This window comes from Balaenoptera musculus, chromosome 4 (genome assembly GCF_009873245.2).
Source record: "Balaenoptera musculus isolate JJ_BM4_2016_0621 chromosome 4, mBalMus1.pri.v3, whole genome shotgun sequence".
Lineage (NCBI taxonomy): Eukaryota > Metazoa > Chordata > Mammalia > Artiodactyla > Balaenopteridae > Balaenoptera > Balaenoptera musculus.
In genome coordinates this window covers 65,301,477-65,321,397 of record NC_045788.1, presented here as the reverse complement: position 1 = coordinate 65,321,397, position 19,921 = coordinate 65,301,477, and the positions used below count along the sequence as shown (strand labels likewise).

The window sequence follows — 19,921 nt, the reverse complement described above, 5'->3', positions numbered from 1 at the left end:
AAACTTGTGTTCTTCCTCTGAAAAGCCATGCTAGTTTTTCATTCTGTGTGATTACATATCAATGCTTATATTCAGATTTTAAATGGAGTTCTCCCCCAAAAAAGTCTTCAAGTAAAAATGATCCACAGAGGTGCACTGAGAATATGCACTTTAGCCCTTGCCATGTAAGCTTGGGTGCCTGTGGCAGGTAAGCGCCCAGAGGGTCCCCTGTAACTCCACCTCCTGTGCTTCAGGCCCTTGTGCAGTCCCTCCCCTTGACTGGGCTGGATCTAGTGACTTGCTTTTAGCAAGAAGAACGAGGCAGAGGAAATGGTGTGTCACTTCCAGGATTAGGTTACAAAAAGGCTGTGGATGTGGCTTGATCTGAGGGATTGTGTCTTGCTCACTTGCTCTGAGGGAAGCAACTGCCATGTTGTGAGCTGCCTATGGAGAAGCCCACATGGCAAGCAACTGAGGGCAGCCTCCAGCCAACAGTCTGCGAGGAACTGAGGCCCCCAGTCCAACAACCATGGGGAACTGGATCCTGCCAACGACGTGATTGAGCTTGGTGGGTGGGTCCTCCCCCAGTGGAACCTCAGATGAGACTGTAACCTCAGGACAGAACTGGAGGTACCCATCTAAGCTGTTCCCAGATTCCCTGACTCACAGAACCTGTGAGATAATCAATGTTTCTTGTTTTAATGTGCTAAGTTTGGGGTAACTGGTTATGCAGCAATAGATAGAGAAGACGGCATTCCAATCTGAGAGGTCCAGTCCTGGATTATTCTAAAGGCCCTACCAACACCACCATTTTCTTGAGGCTTAGGGAGTAGACCAAAGAGACTGCTATCAGGAACTCTTGAAAGGAACCTGTGTCCCACAGAATGTAGAGATGCTTGCTGGCTTGGTAAACATATACCCAGCATGCTCTGGCCACCTGGAGGTGACCATGGAAATAATATCAGTGCAGGTCAAAATCAACATGATGGTTTCGGCAGCAGTACAGTGATGGGAAATAAACCAGAGACTGAAGCACATGTGGAAGGTGAAAGGCTCCTTGCCTGCCCAGCTGTGTTCTGCCATCAGCTACACCACCATCAGAACCTGTCCAGGCCAAACTGCGCTCCATGGTTCACTGAGAAGTTCTGAGGTCAGACCCCCTCCTCCTAGAAACCTTCCCCAATGTTCCCAATTCTTTCCACTCCCCCATCCTTTCATCTAAGCCCCTTGAGAACTGAAGCTATAACTTAATTACCTCGATTTCCCAAGCACCTAATACAAGACCTGGTGATCAGAGGGAGACCTTCAAGATGGCGGAGGAGTAAGACGTGGAGATCACCTTCCTCCCCACAAATACATCAGAAATACATCTACATGTGGAACAACTCCTACAGAACACCTACTGAATGCTGGCAGAAGACCTCAGACTTTACAAAAGGGAAAAAATTCCCCACATACCTGGGTAGGGCAAAAAAAAAAAGAAAAAACAGAGACAAAAGAATAGGGCCGGGACCTGCACCTCTAGGAGGGAGTTGTGAAGGGGGAAAAGTTTCCACACACTAGGAAGCCCCTTCACTGGCGGAGATGGGGGGTGGTGGGGTGGAAGCTTTGGAGCCATGGAGGAGAGCACAGCAACAGGGGTGCGGAGGGCAAAGCGGAGAGATTCCCACACAGAGGATCGGTGCCAAGCAGCACTCAGCAGCCCGAGAGGCTTGTCTGCTCACCCGCCGGGGCAGGCGGGGCTGGGAGCTGAGGCTCGGGCTTCGAAGGTCGGATCCCAGGGAGAGGACTGGGGTTGGCTGCGTGAACACAGCCTGAAGGGGGCTAGTGCGCCACAGCTAGCCGGGAGGGAGTCCGGGAAAAAGTCTGGACCTGCCTAAGAGGCAAGAGACCATTGTTTTGGGGTGCGCGAGGAGAGGGGATTCAGAGCGCCGCCTAAACGAGCTCCAGAGACTGGCGCGAGCCACGGCTATCAGCGCAGACCCCAGAGACAGGCATGAGATGCTAAGGCTGCTACTGCAGCCACCAGGAAGCCTGTGAGCAAGCACAGGTCACTATCCACACCTCCCCTCCCGGGAGCCGGTGCAGCCCGCCACTGCCAGGGTCCCGTGATCCAGGGACAACTTCCCCGGGAGAACACACGGCGCGCCTCAGGCTGGTGCAACGTCACACCAGCCTCTGCCATCGCCAGCTAGCCCCACATTCCATACCCCTCCCTCTACCCCAGCCTGAGTAAGCCAGAGCCCCCGAGTCAGCTGCTCCTTTAACCCCGTCTTGTCTGAGAGAAGAACAGACACCCTCAGGCGACCTACACACCAAGGCAGGGCCAAATCCAAAGCTGAACCCCAGGAGCTGTGCGAACAAAGAAGAGAAAGGGAAATTTCTCCCAGCAGCCTCAGGAGCAGCGGATTAAATCTCCACAATCAATGTGATGTACCCTGCATCTGTGGAATACCTGAATAGACAACGAAGCATCCCAAAACGGAGGAAGTGGACTTTGGGAGCAACTGTTGACTTGGGGATTGTTTTCTGCATCTAATTTGTTTCTGGTTTTAAGTTTATCTTACTTTAGTATTTAGAGTTTATTATCATTGGTAGATATGTTTATTGATTTGGTTGCTCTCTTCCTTTTTTTTTAATATATATAGATATATTTTTTTTTCCTTTTTCTCTTTTTGTGAGGGTGTATGTGTATGCTTCTTTGTGTGATTTTGTCTGTATAGCTTTCTTTTACCATTTGTCCTAGGGTTCTGTCTGTCCGTTTTTGTTTGTTTGTTTGTTTTTTAGTATAGTTTTTAGTGCTTGCTATCATTGGTGGATTTGTTTTTTTGGCTCGGTTGATCTTTCTTTCTTTCTTTTCTTTTTTTATTACTTATTAATTTTTTTTATTTTTTGTTTTAATAACTTTTTTATTTTATTTTATTTTTTCTTTCTTTCTTTCTTTTTAACTGAGGCAGAAGAAGGGATAAGTGACCTGGAAGATAAAATAGTGGCAATAACTACCGCAGAGCAGAAGAAAGAAAAAAGAATGAAAAGAACTGAGGACAGTCTCAGAGACCTCTGGGACAAAATTAAACACACCAACATTCGAATTATAGGGGTCCCAGAAGAAGAAGAGAAAAAGAAGGGGGCTGAGAAAATATTTAAAGAGATTATAGTTGAAAACTTCCCTAATATGGGAAAGGAAATAGTTAATCAAGTCCAGGAAGCACAGAGAGTCCCACACAGGATAAATCCAAGGAGAAACATGCCTAGACACATATTAATCAAACTATCAAAAATTAAATACAAAGAAAAAATATTAAAAGCAGCAAGGGAAAAACAACAAATAACATACAAGGGAATCCCCATAAGGTTAACAGCTGATCTTTCAGCAGAAACTCTGCAAGCCAGAAGGGAGTGGCAGGACATATTTAAAGTGATGAAAGGAAAAACCTACAACCAAGATTACTCGAGCCAGCAAGGATCTCATTCAGATTTGATGGAGAAATTAAAACCTTTACAGACAAGCAAAAGCTAAGAGAATTCAGCACCACCAAACCAGCTTTACAACAAATGCTAAAGGAACTTCTCTAGGCAGGAAACACAAGAGAAGGAAAAGACCTATAATAACAAACCCAAAACAATTAAGAAAATGGTAATAGGAACATACATATCAATAACTACCTTAAATGTAAATGGATTAAATGCTCCAACCAAAAGACATAGACTGGGGCTGAACGGATACAAAAACAAGACCCATATATATGCTGTCTGCAAGAGACCCACTTCAGTCCTAGGGACACATACAGACTGAAAGTGAGGGGATGGAAAAAGATATTCCATGCAAATGGAAATCAAAAGAAAGCTGGAGTAGCAATTCTCATATCAGACAAAACAGACTTTAAAATAAAGACTATTACAAGAGACAAAAAAAGGACACTACATAATGATTAAGGGGTCAATCCAAGATGAAGATATAACAATTGTAAACATTTATGCACCCAACATAGTGCACCTCAATACATAAGGCAAATGATAACAGCCATAAAAGGGGAAATCAACAGTAACACAATCATAGTAGGGGACTTTAACACCCCACTTTCAACAATGGACAGATCATCCAAAATGAAAATAAATAAGGAAACACAAGCTTTAAATGATGCATTAAACAAGATGGACTTAATTGATATTTATAGGATATTCCATCCAAAAACAACAGAATACACTTTCTTCTCAAGTGTTCATGGAACTATCCTCCAGGATAGATCATATCTTGGGTCACAAATCAAGCCTCGGTAAATTTAAGAAAATTGAAATCGTATCAAGTATCTTTTCCAACCACAACGCTATAAGACTAGATACCAATTACAGGAAAAAATCTGTAAAAAATACAAACACATGGAGGCTAAACAATACACTACTAAATAACCAAGAGATCACTGAAGAAATCAAAGAGGAAATCAAAAAATACCTAGAAACAAATGACAATGAAACAGGACAACACAAAACCTATGGGATGCAGCAAAAGCAGGTTCTAAGAGGGAAGTTTTATAGCAATACAATCCTACCTCAAGAAACAACAAACATCTCAAATAAACAACCTAACCTCTACCACCTAAAGCAATTAGAGAAAGAAGACAAAAAAACCCCCAAAGTTAGCAGAAGGAAAGAAATCATAAAGATAAGATCGAAATAAATGAAAAAGAACGAAGTAAACAATAGCAAAGATCAATAAAACTAAAAGCTGCTTCTTTGAGAAGATAACAAAAAATGATAAACCATTAGCCAGAATCATCAAGAAAAAAAGGGAGAAGACTCAAATCAATAGAATTAGAAATGAAAAGGAGAAAGTAGATAACAACTGACACTGCAGAAATGCAAAGGATTATAAGAGACTACTACAAACAACTATATGCCAATAAAATGGACAACCTGGAAGAAATGGACAAATTCTTAGAAAAGCACAAACTTCCAAGACTGAACGAGGAAGAAATAGAAAATATAAACAGACCAATCACAAACACTGACATTGAGACTGTGATTTAAAATCTTCCAACAAACAAAAGCCCAGGACCAGATGGCTTCACAGGCAAATTCGATCAAACATTTAGAGAAGAGCTAACACCTATCTTTCTCAAACTCTTCCAAAATATAGCAGAGGGAGGAACACTCCCAAACTCATTCCATGAGGCCACCATCACCCTGATACCAAAACCAGACAAAGATGTCACAAAGAAAGAAAACTACAGGCCAATATCACTGATGAACAGAGATGCAAAAATCCTCAACAAAATACTAGCAAACAGAATCCAACAGCACAGTAAAAGGATCATACACTGTGACCAAGTGGGTTTATCCCAGGAATGCAAGGATTCTTCAGTACATGCAAATCAATCAATGTGATACACCATATTAACAAACTGAAGAGTAAAAACCATATGATCACCTGAATAGATGCAGAAAAAGCTGTTGACAAAATTCAACACCCATTTATGATTAAAAACCCTCCAGAACATAGGCATAGACGGAACTCACCTCAACATAATAAAGGCCATATATGACAAACCTACAGCCAACATCGTTCTCAATGGTGAAAAACTGAAACCATTTCCTCTAAGATCAGGAACAAGACAAGGCTGTCCACTCTCACCACTATTATTCAACATAATTTTGGAAGTTTTAGCCACAGCAATCAGAAAAGAAAAAGAAATAAAAGGAATCAAAATCAGAAAACAAGAAGTAAAGCTACCACTGTTTGCAGATGACATGATACTATACATAGAGAATCCTAAAGATGCTACCAGAAAACTACTAGAGCTAATCAATGAATTTGATAAAGTAGCAGGATACAAAATTAATACACAGAAATCTCTTGCATTCCTATACACTAATGATGAAAAATCTGACAGAGGAATTAATGAAACACTCCCATTTACCACTGCAACAAAAAGAATAAAATACCCAGGAATAAACCTACCTAAGGAGACAAAAGACCGGTATGCAGAAAACTATAAGACACTGATGAAAGAAATTAAAGATGATACAAACAGATGGAGAGATATACCATGTCCTTGGATTGGAAGAATCAACATTGTGAAAATGACTGTACTACCCAAAGCAATCTACAGATTCAATGGAATCCCTATCAAACTACCAGTGGCATTTTTCACAGAACTAGAACAAAAAATTTCACAGTTTGTATGGAAACACAAAAGACCCCGAAGAGCCAAAGCAATCTTGTGAAAGAAAAATGGAGCTGGAGGAATCAGGCTCCTGGACTTCAGAGTATACTACAAAGCTACAGTAATCAAGACAGTATGGTACTGGCACAAAAATAGAAATATAGATCAATGGAAAAGGATAGAAAGCCCAGAGATAAACCCATGCACCTATGGCCACCTTATTTTTGATAAAGGAGGCAAGAATACAGAGTGGAGAAAAGACACCCTCTTCAATAAGCAGTGCTGGGAAAACTGGACAGCTACATGGAAAAGAATGAAATTAGAACACTCCCTAACGCCATACACAAAAATAAACTCAAAATGGTTTAAAGACCTAAATGTAAGACCAGACACTATAAAACTCTTAGAGGAAAACGAAAACATAGGCAGAACACTCTATGACATAAATCACAGCAAGATCCTTTTTGACCCACCTTCTAGAGAAATGGAAATAAAAATAAACAAATGGGACCTAATGAAACTTAAAAGCTTTTGCACAGCAAAGGAAACTACAAACAAGACGAAAAGACAGCCCTCAGAATGGGAGAAAATATTTGCAAATGAAGCAACTGACAAAGGATTAATCTCCAAAATATACAAGCAGCTCATGCAGCTCAATATCAAAGAAACAAACAACCCAATCCAAAAATGGGCAGAAGACCTGAGTAGACATTTCTCCAAAGGAGATATACAGAATGCCAACAAACACATGAAAGGATGCTCAGCATCACTAATCATTAGAGAATGAAAATCAAAACTACAATGAGGTATCACCTCACACCAGTCAGAATGGCCATCATGAAAAAATCTACAAACAATAAATGCTGGAGAGGGCGTGGAGAAAAAGGAACCCTCTTGCACTGTTGGTGGGAATGTAAATTGATACAGCCACTATGGAGAACAGTATGGAGGTTCCTTAAAAAACTAAAAATAGAACTACCATACGACCCAGCAATCCCACTACTGGGCATATACTTTGAGAAAACCATAATTCAAAAAGAGTCATGTACCACAATGTTCACTGCAGCTCTATTTACAATAGCCAGAACATGGAAGCAACCTAAGTGTCCATCGACAGAAGAATGGATAAAGAAGATGTGGCACATATATACAATGGAATATTACTCAGTTAAACTGAAATGAAATTGAGTTATTTGTAGTGAGGTGGATGGACCTAGAGTCTGTCATACAGAGTGAAGTAAGTCAGAAAGAGAAAAACAAATACTGTATGCTAACACATATATACGGAATCTAAAAAAAAAACAAACAAAAATGGTTCTGAAGAACCTAGGGGCAGGAGAGGAATAAAGAAGCAGACGGAGAGAATGGACTTGAGGACACGGGGAGGGGGAAGGGTAATCTGGGACGAAGTGAGAGAGGCATGGACATATATACACTACCAAATGTAAAATAGATAGCTAGTGGGAAGCAGCCTCATAGCACAGGGAGATCAGCTCGGTTCTTTGTGACCACCTAGAGGGGTGGGATAGGGAGGGTGGGAGGGAGACGCAAGAGGGAGGAGATATGGGGATATATGTATATGTATAGCTGATTCACTTGGCTATAAAGCAGAAACTAACACACCATTGTAAAGCAATTATACTCCAATAAAGATGTTAAAAAAAAATAAAAAGACCTGGTGATCAATGAATGTGTGTTGTAAACAATAGCTTTCTAATGTGTATTTCCCTCTTATGTATGTCTTTCTCTCCAACTAGACTATAAGCTTCTCATGGTTAGGGACTATGCCTAATTCACCATGGTGTCCTAAAGATCCTGAGTTTTGCTGACTTCCAGACAAACACTGGGATCAGGGCAGAGAGCAAGCACATGCCCTGTGAACCAGGAGTAAATATTTGGCAGCAATCTACACAGGACTCATGGGGCTCTCCATCCATTCACCATCAGCTCCCCTCCACCACACAGTAGCCCAATGGGGGAGAACCTGAGAACTCCTGAAAACCTAGGGCTCTGCCCAAGGTAGAGTAGAAGTGTGTCCACTGTGTTGAGGTCAGGAAATAGAAGCATGTGGAATTAGGAGGAAAGAAACAAAAGAAAGAGCCAGCTCCACCTTCTACTTACATGGACAGCAAAACATCTCCGACAACACATCCCTTGGTTACAGAACAGCCACAGGACCTCAGGAGTCTGGATGAGTCCCTGCTCAGACCCAACAAATCCTTTTGCAACTTTTGAAGCAGTAACATAAAAGCATTAAAGCTGGCTACACAGATGGTCACACATGCCCAGAAATCACCTGACTGACAGATTGGAGGGAGCCAAGACCTTCACCTCTGACGGAAGTGACCAATGCTTTGCTTCCGGCGGAGAGTAATACCTGATTCTTCTGAGGACCAAAGAGGAAATATTAAAACTGAAAGCCCTTGGCTACCATCAACAATTGTATGCTAGTATCAACAGAGGGAAATAATTTCCTTCCTGACTCCCACTAGGCCAGTCACGCCTAGAGCAGAAGGTGTGATTATCTAATCAAACAACGCAAGTCCCAAATGGCTAGACTGTAGCTTCTAGGGAATTTCTCAAAGCGCTGAGACTTCCTCAGTCTCTGAATCTACCTCCCTCCACCTCCTGCCGCCTAGAGCAAAAACAAATATGGAAAGTAATCATGATACACAACTTCATCTCAACTTCAACCATGATCATTAAGCTAGGTTCCAGATCTAGCTCCTTTCCAAGACGGAGGACAAATTACTGCCCATCCAGTCCTGGGGATGATGGGGGTACAGAGTTGGAAGGAAGGGCACACACTGAGCATATACTATGCACCAGGAACAGTGCAGGGGATTGCACATTTACATTGTCTTATGTTTCTTTATATTTAAGATCAATATTTTTCTTTATAGTCAATGTCTTATTTTTCTTTATACTCTTTATGTTGAAACTAAAGAAGAAAACAACTGTAACGATCTATCACGTATGGACCACACTTTACAGTTTGCAAAACAAGTTGGCATCTATCAACCCACTTGCTCTAAACAAACACGAGACGTGGGCAGGACAACGATTATTATTCCTCATTCTCTGATCAGGGGAATGAAGGTGGAGGGATGTTGTTTTCTAGGGCTGCACATCTAATATTTGGCAGGTCTTCTGATACCCCATGCCACCATACTTGCTGCCTTTTTATGCACTCGCAAACTTCTTAAGGTGTACTGGTCCCAGAAGCCTATTTCTGTCCAGTTATTTGTTTCATTCTCATACAACCACGCAGTTCAGCCTCATCTGTGCTAGAATTCCTAAAGCTTGCCAACAGAGAATTGGTCAGCACCTGACAGAACACCCTCAGGAAAAGGGCCAGTCACTACCTTTGGATTTAGTCTTTCTACCCAGGAAAATGCACTGTGCACCTATTATGTGCCAGAGATCCTACTAGCCTGTGGAGCTACACACATGAGCAGGAGATGCTGCCCCTCTTCTGACTGCATTTTATATTCTTAAAGGTCATTGTCATGTGTGCCCTGCATCCTGCCTTTTCCGGGTCTCATTCCTGTAACAGTGGGACATCATTTCCGGTCCTCTCAGCATCCTAGTGCGGAGAGGCCAGTTGGCTAACGTCCCTTTCAGAGGAGGAGGCAAGGACTAAAGTCCCATACCCTAGGAGAGCCCCAACAGGAGGGTAAACAAAAGGTTCATGGTCGCCCACAAAGCCTTAGTGCTCTCTCTGCCCCCTATCAGCACTCACATACTCTTTGGAGGAACCACCTCTTCTCCACTGTGGAGCTGCCATAAGCTTCCAGGTGACAGCAGGCAGCCAGCTCGTGACCAAGAGGGGAAACATCCTGCGGATGAAGCCAACACACACACAAGAAGGCAGAGCAAGGAGCGCTGCAGAGAAACAGAGCCCAGGTCCTGCTCAAACTGAGCCTAAGGGCCACCTTACCTCGGGACTTGCCGGCTTCTGGCAGGGTCACCCCTCCCACGTTGTTCTCTCTGTACTGCAGCCTGAGGCTGCGTCAGTGTTTTGGAAGACAAAAGCCACTGCTGGCTCATAATTAGCTTATGGACAACAGACGCTTCTGAGTTTCTTCCAACGCGCTCCTGGTAAGGTGCTCTCTCCCATTCTGTCATGACACACTCGATTTTTTGTTTGAATCCAAGTACAAGGCTTCATATTCATCACAATTTAATTTTAAGTACTGAAAAAACTCAGGCAGTAGAGCGGAGAACAAAGATTTACATCTGATGCTCAAAGCGTATGCTTGGGGCAAGACATCTCAGACCATGTTTGAAATGTTAACAGACTAAAATGTTTAAGAGTCCAAGCAGTGGTTTCCAGCCTTTCATCTTATGCAGATCCATAGGTGCAAAGAAAACCCGGTGTTCTTTTAAGATACATTGATTAAGAAAACAAAGGGTGACAAAATGTAACTGTAAACTCAGACATACTTTTAAATGAAATTAGGTTTTATGGATCACTACAACATCTGCTCCCTTTTGAAAAACTACACCACGATCATGGCAACACATATTATTTATCTGGTAAAAAGCCAGAGGCGGGGCATATAGGGACTGGCCCTGGAGATGGAGAGCACAAATCTAGAATTCTAAATAGAAGCCTTTCCCAGAATCCCCCAGCTATTTTCCTCAGATCCCCCTACAGCCCAGGGTATCCCATATCATCGATTCTTTTCTAGAATACGATGTTCTACCTGCTATAAACACAGAGGAATTCCAAAACACAAGGGAAAGTTTCCCTTACCTGCTCACCATTCTCCTTTCTGAGTGTGCAACAGGATTCCAGGAGTCAAACTCAGATCCCTGTGGAGCCCGTGCAGGCCCTTTAAGACACAGGTGCACACCCTTGACTAAGCAAATTTAGCTTCCCCTACCTCAAAGGGTTGATGTGAAAATACAATAAGATCACAGAAGAAGCCTCTTGCACCGGGGTGAGCAAGAGCAGCTCAATACTATGACTTCTTTTCCTCAGAAACGCCCATAACACTGTTCATTGACACTTTCTTTCTGGTCCTTCAATTTCAAGAACACTTCCCTCCATGACAAAGGAGAAAGAAGGAAGCAATGCAATTACTGGCAATCTAAAATCCTCATTCGTCCAAATCTTCTTCCAACTTCTCTTCCTGCCACCTTCCAAGAGCTGAGTCCTGCCTTTGCTTTGCCACACATTTTATTAGCATTATTATATCCTGTCCATTGCCAATGAAATCGGCTCAAGAAGACAGGAAGAATATTTTTTTTCTTCTTAGTTCTTAGTCCATCCTAGTTACCAGTGCCCATGCTTTAAATGGAAACCACTGATTTTTAAAACTCGTTAAAATATGCATATTGATTATAAAAGGAAAAAGTTTTCTTCTTTGCATAGGACTCACCAACTGAGGAAAAATATCTTCCCTCCGATGAGTGCCCTGTAGAACAACGGAGAAAGCACTAAACTGGAATCAGGTGACTGGATTCTGTCTTCAGTTCTGTTTCCTCAATGTTCCCACCTGTGGAAATGGGAGAAGGAGGTTGCTTATGAATCTCTAGGATCTTACCAGCTGTAGAACTTCCCAAGTTTATGAACTTACTGGGTAAACCAGACTGGGAATACCAGGCTTGAAACCCGCAAATCTAGTGGCTGACCTCTGGATCTCCTAAGCTGCCAGTCAGCTCCTGGCACTTCTATTTCACTAATGTGCCTTAGAATGATGAGGAAAGAGAATGCTGGTACCCCAGTGTTCCTATCTCAGCTTTTGGGGGGAATATAGCTTCATCATAATATCAGAAGTGAAAGAGATAGATCAATTAGATACTCACATTTTAGGCAAGAAAAAACTAACAGCAAAATCTGAACTACAATAAATAAAAAGAGACAAGGAATATGAGTTTGGAGATAGATTTCTAACTATGGGATCTAGTGGCCACTGTGAACCTTAGCTTCCTTGCCCAAAAAATGAGAGCCAGTGAGCAGCAGAGGGCTGGACAACCTTGAGGCTTCCTGGGAAGTCCTCATTACTGGCTTTATTTCATTGAGAACTATCAGTATGGGCTTCCCTGGTGGCGCAGTGGTTGAGAGTCTGCCTGCCGATGCAGGGGACACGGGTTCGAGCCCTGGTCCGGGAAGATCCCACGTGCCACGGAGCAGCTGGGCCCGTGAGCCACAACTACTGAGCCTGCGCGTCTGGAGCCTGTGCTCCGCAACAAGAGAGGCCGCGACAGTGAGAGGCCCGCGCACCGCGATGAAGAGCGGTCCCCGCACCGCGATGAAGAGTGGCCCCCGCTCGCCGCAACTAGAGAAAGCGCTCGCACAGAAACGAAGACCCAACGCAGCCAAAAATAAATAAATAAAAACAAATACTTTAAAAAAAAAAAAAAGAACTATCAGTATTTTGGATTCTTCAATATATATTCCAACAGACAAGTATTCAGGGTAGCTGGTTGTTACAAAATGTGTCTTTTGTAGACACAGGGGAAATCCACATACCAGAAAAATGACTACTCCCATTTTCATTGCTGTCATTTGAAACATTATTGAGCCAATCATACAATTGTTTTGTGAATATGATCCCATTCAACCTTCAAATACCTGTACAAGCTCAAAGTTGAGACAGACCTTAAAAATGACCCACTTCAACTCTTCCAACTGACAGGAGAAGAACCTGGGGGCCAGAGGAGGGAGGTGACCACCCAGGAGCGCACCATTAGTGAGTGGCAGGCAGCCCAGGGCTCAAGTCCGGGGCTCGCTCCACTGGACCGAGGTACGGCCACTGTAACAGAAGAGGTCACCGACACTCACTGGCCAGAGACCTGCCATCAGCCATGCAATCAGCTTTGGAGGAAAACCAGGACTTACACACCCAGACCTCAGAACACCCGCTTCAAAGCTCTTGCATCAACACATGAAAGGATGCTCAACATCACTAATTATTAGAGAAACGCAAATCAAAACGACAATGAGGTATCACCTCACACTGGTCAGAATGGGCATCATCAGAAAATCTACAAACAATAAATGCTGGAGAGGGTGTGGAGAAAAGGGAACCCTCTTACACTGTTGGTGGGAATGTAAATTGATACAGCCACTATGGAGAACAGTATGGAGGTTCCTTAAAAAACTACAAATAGAACTACCATACGATCCAGCAATCCCACTACTGGGCATATACCCTGAGAAAACCATAATTCAAAAAGACTAATGTACCACAATGTTCATTGCAGCTCTATTTACAATAGCCAGGACATGGAAGCAACCTAAGTGTCCATCATCGAATGAATGGATAAAGAAGATGTGGCACATATATACAATGGAATATTACTCAGCCATAAAAAGAAACGAAATGGAGGTATTTGTAGTGAGGTGGATGGAGGTAGAGTCTGTCATACAGAGTGAAGTAAGTCAGAAAGAGAAAAACAAATACAGTATGCTAACACATATATATGGAATCGAAGAAAAAAAAAAAAAAGGGCGTGAAGAACCTAGTGGCAAGACGGGAATAAAGACACAGACCTACTAGAGAATGGACTTGGGGATATGGGGAGGGGGAAGGGTAAGATGTGACAGGGTGAGAGAGTGGCATGGACATATATACACTACTAAATGTAAAATAGATAGCTAGTGGGAAGCAGTCGCATAGCACAGGGAGATCAGCTCGGTGCTTTGTGACCACCTAGAGGGGTGGGATAGGGAGGGTGGGAGGGAGGGAGACGCAAGAGGGAAGAGATATGGGAACATATGTATATGTATAACTGTTTCACTTTGTTATAAAGCAGAAACTAACACACTATTGTAAAGCAATTATACTCCAATAAAGATGATATAAAAAACAAAAAACAAAAAAAAAACGAAAAGAGTCATGTACCACAATGTTCACCACAGCACTATTTACAATAGCCAGGACATGGAAGCAACCTAAGTGTCCATCGACAGATGAATGGATAAAGAAGATGTGGCACATATATACTATGGAATATTACTCAGCCATAAAAAGAAATGAAATTGAGTTATTTGTAGTGAGGTGGATGGACCTAGAGTCTGTCATACAGAGTGAAGTAAGTCAGAAAGAGAAAAACAAATACTGTATGCTAACACATATATATGGAATTCTAAAAAAAAAAAAAAATGGTTCTGAAGAACCTAGGGGCAGGACAGGAATAAAGACGCAGACGGAGAGAATGGACTTGAGGACATGGGGAGGGGGAAGGGTAAGCTGGGACGAAGTGAGAGAGTGGCATGGACATAACATACACTACCAAATGTAAAATAGATAGCTAGTGGGAAGCAGCCGCATAGCACAGGGAGATCAGCTCGGTGCTTTGTGACCACCTAGAGGGGTGGGATAGGGAGGGTGGGAGGGAGACACGAGAGGGAGGAAATATGGGGATGTATGTATATGTATAGCTGATTCACTTTGTTATAAAGCAGAAACTAACACACCATTTTAAAACAATTATACTCCAATAAAGATGTTAAAAAATGTTCTTGCATATAGCCCAACAGCAGAAAGAAACTAAGTTGGGAAAATGGAGTATAATCGAGGTGAGTCCAGCAAAGCAATGTGTTTCCTGAGAGCTAGCGCTCTTGACGGGCATTCGAAATTTCAAAGCCATCTCACTGAAATGAGAGAAAGGCATAATTTCCAACTTGCTGAGGGGATGGAATGTGAGGAGTCCAACACTGGCTCTGTGGACAGTGAAATCTCAAAAAAACTAAAATAAAAACAAAAAGACCCCACCTCTAAGTCCCAGGAAACCTAAGCTTCTCCTTGCAGAGGGAGATATCAATCATAACAGTTTGTACAACAGCAGCAAAGGGCAGCTGACTTCCCAGATTTTCAAACTTCGCTGAAAGGCAAAGCTCTCCACCTTGGGCCTAGGGCAGTGTTTCAGGCACTGGCTAGCTTCTCTCCGTGCACAAATGAACACGGTTCCCCTTCTCCGTAGTCAACTTTTCTTCTAACAATTTTTTTTCTTCTTTTCCATAAAGAGAACAAGCAGTTCTGCTAAAAAACCACTGTGAAATGATTGAAGTTCTCATGCAAACAAACCATTAGCAGAGTTCAAATGCAATTTAAATTACCAGTTGTTAAAGTGGGCCTCGATTTCTCCGCAGGTTTCCAAGGAGAATTACATACTATACACCATTTAATTGGTTGTTTTCTATTTTTTAACATCCATTTATTCCCCCCCATTTTATTTTCAGAAGTGTCTATAAAAGCTTCCCTTTAAAAAATTATACATTGTTGGATAGATTAAACCTGAAGATTGAAAAGTAGCAGAGAAACAGCTGCAGGATTACGCAGCTCAGCAGAAATTGATGGTTTCGACACCACAAGACATGCAGAGTTTTAAAATCTTAGGAGTCACCTGATGGTGCCCTCACTGTTTACAGATGAAGACGCTGAAACCCTGAAAGGGAAAGGAAGGCTTGGCCCAAGTCCTCTCACTGGTCAGTGACAGGTGCCAGGTGAGAACTCCCTACCTTCCAGCCCCGTGCTGTCTCTTCCCACTACCACATGTTGGAGGAGATGATGGGAAATGCTCAACAGATTTAATTTCCACCTGTAATTTTTTTCTTAAAGAAAATATGAAGTCATCTTCAAATACATCCCTGACCTCAAAAGTGCAGCTGGCCAATGGCAAATATCTCCCCAAAAGGGAGAAAGAGAGGTAAAGGCTGATGAATGAGTATAGTCAAAGGAGCTCCAAATGAGCAGATTCCTGGCAGGAAAAGTCAAGACACTCTTCTAGACTCATTAAACAAGTTATGGGACATTAAGACTGCCGATTTCCACTGCTTTATCTGGCCCAGAGCTTGTGGCTGCCCTGGAATGAAGAGAAAAAGGCAGGTCTTGTCACTTCTGTAAATGGAAAGGATTTCTAGAGGCCATCACAAGTACAGGGCGAAGTTCAAGGCTTTGCTATGGGAACCTGTGTAAATTATTTAACCTCCCTGAGCTCAAGCTTTCCTGTCTTCAAAGTGGGGCTAATATCACCTACTCCTCAGGGTGTATGTAATCATTTCTTGGGATGCCATACCCAGCATGCAAAGCACAGAGCCTGCAGGCAGTGTGCATTAATCAATGTTCACCCCCTCATCTTCCAAAGTTTCTATCTACAATTTCTCAAAGCCTATGGTTCTGTGGTTCTAATTTATTAGAACTATAACTGAGTCTTATAAGCCATATATGCTCACTAGGTCTGTTAGATACTGTGTGTCCCCTGACTGTAAATTCATTTATTTTGTCATCTAAAAAATAAAACAAAATAAAATACATGCCTGAAAACTTACACATCCAAGCATTTGCCACCAAAAGCAAACTCTTTGGAACTGCTATCTAAAAATGTCCTTCGAATCCAATTGATGAGCCAGACAGTAGTAAAAACCCCAATTTAATGCACAAGACCTCATTTAAACTGTCCATCAGCCCTATGAAAAAGATTTCCCAATTGTCCACTGAGGAAACTAAGGGTCAGGGAGGTCAAACAACTGTCTAAGATTTGGGGGCTAGTAAATGGTAAAGCCCAGACTTGACCCCAAGTCTTCAAAATCAAGCTCCACGACCTGTGTTTTATTATTTTGCAGTTAAAACTATACTATGGACAGCTATTCTGCTCGAGGCAGAAATATACCTGAAAAAAAAATCTTCTGCTATGTTCACATTTTAAAACAAAGTCTGAACTTTCAAACTAAAAAATGTTCACATTAAAAGCAGATAGATCCTTCTTGAATGTCACCTTGCTGTTATGTTCTTTTTTTTTAAATTTATTTTATTGAAGTAGAGTTGATTTACAATGTTGTGTTAACTCCTGCTGTACAGCAAAGTGATTCAGATATATATATGTATGTATATATGTATATTCTTTTTCATATTCTTTTCCAATATGGTTTATCACAGGATATTAAATATAGTTCCCTGTGCTATACAGTAGGACCGTGTTGTTTATCCATCCTATATATAATTGATTGCATCTGCTACTTCCAAATTTGCAATCCATCCCTCCCCCACCTCCCCTTCCCCTTGGCAACCACAAGTCTGTTCTCTATGTCTGTGAGGCTGTTTCTGTTTCGTAGATAGGTTCATTTGTGTCATATTTTAGATTTCACATGTAAGTGATATCATATATTTGTTTTTTTTCTTTCTGACTTACTTCACTTAGTATAGTAATCTCTAGGTCCAGCCATGTTGCTGCAAATGGCATTATTTCATTCTTTTTTATGGCTGAGTAGTATTCCATTGTGTATATATAGCACATCTTCTTTATCCATTCATCTGTCAACGGACTTTTAGGTTGTTTCCATATGTTGGCTATTGTGAATAGTGCCGCTATAAACATAGGGGTACATGTATCTTTTCGAATTATAGTTTTGTCTGGATATACACCCAGGAGTGGGATTGCTGGATCATATGGAGAAAAGGGAACAATCCTACATTGTTGGTGAGAACATAAATTGGTGCAGCCACTATGGAAAACTGTATGGAGGTTCCTCAAAAAACTAAAAATGGAAGCTGCCATATGATCTTGCTGCTATGTTCTTAAGTGAAATAAAGAGCTCAGAGCCCTGGCACTAAGCAGACATCTGCCAGGTGAGAAGCAGGCCTGAGAAAGGTTAGCAGTGAGCTAACATCAGGGCAACTCAAAAACATTATTCAAATGTCTGGGCTCATGATCAAATGGATCACGGGTAATCCTAGTATGAGCTTCTGAACACCCCCTGGCGCAACTGTTAGCTGCCACGATGTCAGCTGCCCTGCATTCAGAGGTGCACAAAACAGGCATTTGTTGGCACCTCCTGTCCTTAAGAAGGCACAGTGTACGGGCCTCGCAGATATAGGCGCTGAGTCAGACATGCCTTAAGCTCTCAAAGAGCTCACAGGTTCAAGAGGGACACACTCACCCGGGACAAGACAGAAGGAAAAGTGTGCAAAGTAGCAGTACGTGCAGTGTCCTTTTGAGGGTCAGGAAGAGCTCTGCCGACGATGACTTCTAAACTGAGCCTGAAGATCCAAGAGGATTTCCACGTATGAGGAGGAGGGAAGCAGGCCCAGAGAACACAGTGTGCTAAGGCTTTAAGGAGATGAGTTCAGGGTGTTCTTCTTGGGGAAAGTGACTAATCTGGTGAGGCCAGTGGCAAAAAACATGGAGGGAAGTGGTGGGACATGAGGCTGGAAAGGAATGCTGCGGTCAGAACATGGAGGACCTTGTGTGCCAGGCTAAAACACTGGCACTTGAGACTCATGGCTACTGCATTTTGGAAAATGACACAAGAGAAAGCTAGATGGAACTGAATCCCCTTCCATAATCAGCTTCCAAGCACAGCAAGGGTGGGCGTGTCTAAACAAAAGCTTCCTCTGGAGGGACCCCTTCTCTGTGGCCCCACCCAGAGAAGTCAGAGGAGTGGGTGGCCCTCAGAGTTGCCCCAAACCCACCCCTCCACTGACACTTTCCTCTAGTCTGGAACACTCACCCATGGAAGACCCAGAAAAGAAACCAAGTCTCGTGTTCCAAACAGGATTTCCATTCTGCCTTTAGGGAAATGTCAGCACTACCCAATCTGATGAACCAGAAGAACACAGGCTAAACACAAGCTCTAGCCTCTTTTCTGTCACTCAAGAAGCAGGAGCCAGAGGCCTATCCAGCACACACTATGTGTGCTCAAAGCTCCATATCACAGAGCTCCCAGCCAGGCTGGCACCACGTGACTGGGGCCTTGTAATGAGCCTGAACTGAGTGATGCCACCAGTGATGTTATAAGGAAACCTCTCCCTTAAAGGAGACTTTGTGGCAGGTCCCATATGTCAAAGGCACAGGCAAGATGTGATCCTTCCTGCCCTTAAAGAGCTCCCAGTCTAGAGATAGAGATAAAACATAAAGTAGGTGATGGCAGGTGCCACAGAAGGAGCACAGATAACAGTACACATCTTCATAACAACCTGTGGGTTGGTGTGATTATTTGTACCCACTTGACAGACGAGGCAACTCATCAGGTTAACTGACCTAACAAATCACACAGCTAGGGAAGCATCACAGCCAAGACTCAAATCCAGATCCCATGCCTGTAGGCACCATACAGTTATACTTTATTGCCTCCTGGCCCACTGGGTTGTGAGTTAGCAGAACAGAGAGATCGCTTCTAGGGGAGTACGGACGGTAGGGAACGGATGGTGACCAGAGGTTACTTCACTCAGAAGGTGGCATCTGTGCAGAAGTTTACAGGAGGAGCAGGAGTTCTAGGGATGAAGATGGGAGAGGTCATCTCAGGCAAAAAGAACAGCATGAGTTACAGCATGAAGGTGAGAAAATGAGTGAGCGGGAACATCAAGGGTGTTCACAGTGGATAGGTACTGCTGTCTGGTTATGATGAGCCCTGGGTAGCAGGGGCAGGAGTGTTTACTTAGATGCCAAAAATACTAGGAAAATGTTATGAATAACAAAATAAGTGAATTTAAAGTCAGGGAAATAACCGCTGAATATACTAGGAAAATAATAAATGTTTCAAAACAGGACTGTGGCATGGTCTCAGGTTTCCTTGGGATTCTGTGCTTCGGTGCTAAGACCATGCACTAACCTTTCAGGACCCGGGCCAGAGTCAGGAATAAAGGGCCTTCAAGTCCTTTCAGGTCAATGTACAGCAGGACACTGGACCCTCTGGAGGTTAGGACTTCTATACCTATCTCATAGATCCTGACCTTCTCGAGAAGAGTTTCTACAGATAACGAAATGAATTCCAGGCCCTTGCTGGAGCATAAGTACCCCCCAGTTGATAAAAAGAGCATGGAGTA

At 42.8% G+C, this 19,921-nt stretch overlaps 1 protein-coding gene across 7 annotated transcripts in view; it reads right to left on the bottom strand.

Annotated features, from left to right (window-relative positions):
• Positions 1 to 19,921, bottom strand: part of LOC118894686 (LIM domain containing preferred translocation partner in lipoma) — a 697,996-nt gene that overhangs the window by 616,509 nt on the left and 61,566 nt on the right. For 5 of the 7 annotated variants that reach the window (XM_036851114.1, XM_036851111.1, XM_036851112.1 and 2 more), the window contains exon 2: positions 11,531 to 11,647. The gene's annotated coding sequence lies outside the window, so the exon portion shown is untranslated. Of the gene's footprint in view, positions 1 to 10,083; positions 10,103 to 11,530; positions 11,648 to 18,036; positions 18,060 to 19,921 lie in introns of those variants that run through there. The other 2 variants (XM_036851110.1, XM_036851113.1) reach the window with 2 other exon arrangements.